This window comes from Bombina bombina, chromosome 3 (genome assembly GCF_027579735.1).
Source record: "Bombina bombina isolate aBomBom1 chromosome 3, aBomBom1.pri, whole genome shotgun sequence".
Classification (NCBI taxonomy): Eukaryota; Metazoa; Chordata; class Amphibia; order Anura; family Bombinatoridae; genus Bombina; species Bombina bombina.
In genome coordinates, this window is record NC_069501.1 from 842,966,320 (window position 1) to 842,971,702 (window position 5,383).

The following is a 5,383-nucleotide window of genomic DNA, read 5'->3' on the forward strand; positions in this document are numbered from 1 at the left end:
CTACCACAATTCTTTTGGGCTCTAAACCTCTTGCCAACAAGCCCTGGGGACCACAATGTTAATCACTGTTTGCTGAAAGTCTCTGGAAACAGAAAAAATGAAAAAAAAAGTCACACATATGCCTATAACTTTAGCACAAGCCCTTTTTTTTCTTTTTCCTTTCTTCTCCTCCTTATGGTAACACAGTCAGACTTGACATGCTCACTGCTTGCTAGATGTTTAGTTTCTGGGGAGAAAAAGGATCACAAATATGCCTATAGCTTCAGCATAAGCCCTTTTTTCCCTTCTTTCCTTACGGTAACACAGACAGGCTTAACATGATCACTGTTTACTGGATATACAATCTCTGGAAAAGAAATGGTCCCATGTAAGCCTTTAGCTCCAACACAAGTCCTTCTCTCTTTTCTCTTCTCTGCTCTCTCCCTCCTCACGATAACAAACACAGGGCTAACACAGCAATCCCCAAGAGAGTGGAACAAATGATTAGGGACCCAGTCCTAAATATCCCGTGTACTCCTGTTAAGCCGTCCACAGCTCAGGCCTGGACTATTTCGCCTGGCAACACCTTACAGCCAAACAGTTCAGCCTGTGTAGTATGCATACAATCTCTGCAGGGACAAGACAGCACAGTTCTTTAAATAGTACCCATCAGGGCTTACCAGTGTGCAGTTGCCGGGTAGGATTGGGATGCCTCCTTATCTCTCATCCGAGAATTCACCGTCTGCTCCGGATCAACAGTGCTCCCCACGTCGTGGGAGCTCCACTGAGTTTGCTACTGTGGTGGGGGTGCTTAGCATCCGAATCCCTCCGCACGCCTTCAGCACCTCCCCCTGCAGCTTCTCTGGGTTCCGGGTTATGTGGACAGGCTCCTCTATCCCCGGCAAGCAGGCGGCTAGCGTATGAAGGTGGGTTACGGATACAATCCCCTCTGTATGCTTTCGAAGCAATTGTGCACCAGGGCACGCTGGAAACTCCTGGACTTATAACAGAAGTGTGAAGTGGCGGTTCTACCGCCAGCCTAAGCGGCTTCTAAGATTTCCTCCTCAGGCTGTCATACAGCCAAATTTCAGCCCTACTGAACCCCTCTTGAGTCGGGGCTATGAGGCAATGAGTAGGGGCAGTGATTGTAGTCACTAGGTCGGAACGCCGACATGGAGCATGCTGCTGTTAAGCTCCGCCCTCAGACCGGAAATCCCTCGCAAGATCTTTCATGGATTTCACTCTTACTATCTTACTTCAATAGAGAAATGAGCATCTACTTTACAAGAAAATACAGTGGGGGAAAGCAAATTAGATTCAAACCTAGAATAGATATTGGTGAGACTGCAACAATACATAGCACAAGTTTTAAAGGGATAATAAAGTCTAAATTAGTCTCATGATTCAGATAGGGTATGTCATTTTAAACAACTTTGTAATTTACTTTTAGCATCACATTTGCTTTGTTCTCTTGATATTCTTAGTGGAAAGCTAAACCTAGGTAGGCTCATATGCTAATTTCTAAGCCCTTGAAGGCCACCTCTTATCTGAAGGCATTTGACAGTTTTCACAGCTAGAGGGCATTAGTTCATGTGGTTCATATAACTAACATTGTGCTCATGCATATGGAGTTATTTAAGAGTCCGCACTAATTGCCTGAAATGCAAGTCTGTCAAAAGATCTAAGATAAGAAGGCAGTCTGCAGAAGCTTAGATGCAAGGTAATTACAGAGGTAAAAAAATATATTTCTATAACAGTGTTGGTTATGCAAAACTGGGGAATGGTAAATAAAGGGATTATCTATCTTTTTAAACAATAACATTTTTGCTGTTTACTATCCCTTTAAGAAAAGACAAAATACAGGTTGCCCTCGTTTTACAACGGTTCAATTTACACCGTTTCAGAATAACAACCCTTTTTTCCAGTCATGTGACTTCTATTGAGAAGCAGTGCATTTATTAAAATAGCCAGTAGGTGGAGCTGTCCGCTTGTGTTGCAGCAAAGCCAAGCAAGCTGAAATTATCAGTTTAACCAGACTTGAGCTATCGAGCAGATTTCAAAGGAACAAGATCTTCCTGTCTATAAATCAGTCCAGATAGGAATGCATAGAAAGAACTGTTTGCTGAAAAATGCAAGTGAAGTCTATGTTGTGATTATTGTATTCGGTTTATAATGCAGTTTAGCAAATGTTTTTGTTCATTTAACTTAGTTTAATTATATATTCTGTGTTGTGTGATTATTTTATAAGGTTTATAATGCTGTTTAGCATGCAAAGTCTTCATTTCAAAGCTTTAAAAATAATGTATTAGGTGTTATGACAATTTTGAGAGGGGCCTGGAACCTATCTCCCTCACTTCCCATTGACTTGCATTATAAACTGGGTTTCAATTTACAATGGATTCGATTTACAACCATTCCTTCTGGAACCTAACCCCGGCGTAAACTGAGGGCTACCTGTACCTTAAACAATTTTTTTTACATGATTCTATGATGTGGATACACAGTATTTACTTCCAACCTTTTTACAAAACAAAAAGGAAAACTGGACTCTACAAGCATAATGGTGAATAGTAAAGGAAACTGACTCTGAATCCATAAAGGAATCTGAGGAGCCAGAGAAAGTTTTGTGCCTTATACAAATGGTCACCATGGTGCAGGGATACTAAATAACTTGTTCTTATTAACCCGTTAATGACAACTGACGTACCAGGTACGTCATGCAAAAACTAACAGTTAATGACAATGGGCGTACCTGGTACCTCAGTTGTCTAACAGAGTGCTGGAAGCGATCACAAATGCTTCCAGCAGCTCTGAGGGTATTGCAGTGATGCCTTCGATATGGAGGCATCCTGCAATACCACTTTACAAGCCTCCGATGCAGAGAGAGCCACTCTGTGACCCTCTCTGCACCGGTAGCGATGGTGCCAGTGTCCGGGTGTGAGGGTGCGTGCGCACGTGCATGATGCGCGTGCACGAGGGGTGAGTGTGCACGTAAACGTGGATGGGCGCATGCACTGTGCGCGTGTGCGCGCATTATCCACACTGACACCAATGAATGAGGCATACCCCCCAACTGTCCTGAGTTGCTAGCCATCTGTCCCGATTTGCCCCAGGCATTTAAAAAAAATATATATATATATTTTTTTTTTTTAATTCTATTGGGCACATACTCAGAAGCAGCTGGCTTTGCTCCCACAGGGTTAGATACCTGTTATATTCCCTGTGGAAAAGGAATGGTGTGTGGGTTAAGCAGGAGTAAGAAGGCTGTATACACTCTGACCACGGGTAATGGTGACCTCTCTAACCTACCTCTGGTAGTGATGATGTTTAACCCCTGGCGATAATACTAGCATGCCTTCAGTTTTATACAATAAGCAGTGCTAATACCAGGGTAACGAACAGTGGCAGCCGCAGACTGCCAGCTAATGTGCTTGCCAACCCCAGGGCCCCATACAATGAATTACAGATACCCATTTATGATGTAGTGTGTGTGTCTATCTGTATCCATAACTGTGTGTGTGTATCTGTATGTATAAGTTTATGCTATGTAGTGTGTGTATGTGTATCTGCATGTATAAGTGTGTATCTGCATGTATAAGTGTATGCTGCATGTATAAGTGTATGCTATGTAGTGTGTGTGTATCTGCATGTGTAAGTGTATGCTATGTAGTGTGTGTATCTGCATGCATAAGTGTATGCTATGTAGTGTGTGTATCTGCATGTATAAGTGTATGCTATGTAGTGTGTGTGTATCTGCATGTATAAGTGTATGCTATGTAGTGTGTGTGTATCTGCATGTATAAGTGTATGCTATGTTGTGTGTGTGTATCTGCATGTATAAGTGTATGCTATGTAGTGTGTGTATCTGCATGTATAAGTGTATGCTATGTAGTGTGTGTATCTGCATGTATAAGTGTGTATCTGCATGTATAAGTGTATGCTGCATGTATAAGTGTAATGCTATGTAGTGTGTGTGTATCTGCATGTGTAAGTGTATGCTATGTAGTGTGTGTATCTGCATGTATAAGTGTATGCTATGTAGTGTGTGTATCTGCATGTATAAGTGTATGCTATGTAGTGTGTGTGTATCTGCATGTATAAGTGTATGCTATGTAGTGTGTGTGTATCTGCATGTATAAGTGTATGCTATGTAGTGTGTGTGTATCTGCATGTATAAGTGTATGCTATGTAGTGTGTGTGTATCTGCATGTATAAGTGTATGCTATGTAGTGTGTGTGTATCTGCATGTATAAGTGTATACTATATAGTGTGTGTGTATCTGCATGTATAAGTGTATGCTATGTAGTGTGTGTGTATCTGCATGTGTAAGTGTATGCTATGTAGTGTGTGTATCTGCATGTATAAGTGTATGCTATGTAGTGTGTGTATCTGCATGTATAAGTGTATGCTATGTAGTGTGTGTGTATCTGCATGTATAAGTGTATGCTATGTAGTGTGTGTGTATCTGCATGTATAAGTGTATGCTATGTAGTGTGCGTGTATCTGCATGTATAAGTGTATGCTATGTAGTGTGTGTGTGTATCTGCATGTATAAGTGTATGCTATGTAGTGTGTGTGTATCTGCATGTATAAGTGTATACTATATAGTGTGTGTGTATCTGCATGTATAAGTGTATGCTATGTAGTGTGTGTGTATCTGCATGTATAAGTGTATGCTATGTAGTGTGTGTGTATCTGCATGTATAAGTGTATACTATATAGTGTGTGTGTATCTGCATGTATAAGTGTATGCTATGTAGTGTGTGTATCTGCATGTATAAGTGTATGCTATGTAGTGTGTGTGTATCTGCATGTATAAGTGTATGCTATGTAGTGTGTGTATCTGCATGTATAAGTGTATGCTATGTAGTGTGTGTGGGTGTATCTGCATATGTAAGTGTATGCTATGTAGCGTGCTTCTGTGCATTTTTGCTGACTTTAAAGGCCAGAATCTAGAATATTAATGGGGAATGCAGAGAGTAGTTTTAAAGAATTTATTAATAAATGTGCAATTAAGATAAAAATATTTAGCAATGTCTTTGCAAAGGCTAATTAAATACAGCGCTCACATAGCCATACCAGTGGTTTGAGCTTGTGTTTTATTTGCTGCCTGTGTATTAAAATATATGACTTTATTTAGAATTTTATTTTTATTACTTTGGTCTTATGATTTTTTTAAGCCCCGCCCACCACATTTAAATTTTTTGCAGGGGGGGGGTGTCCCTCTTTTGAATTTTGAAATGTTGGGAGGTATGATAAACCACTGTGAATGAACATTAAGAGCAAGAAAGCTGCAAAATGTTTAGTTTCCAGAATGATTGTCTAGGTTGTTTGTTACATTAAAGTTGATTTTAAAAAAAAAAGCAAAGAAAAAAGGTTTGAGTGGAGGTCACATGTTTCCTGT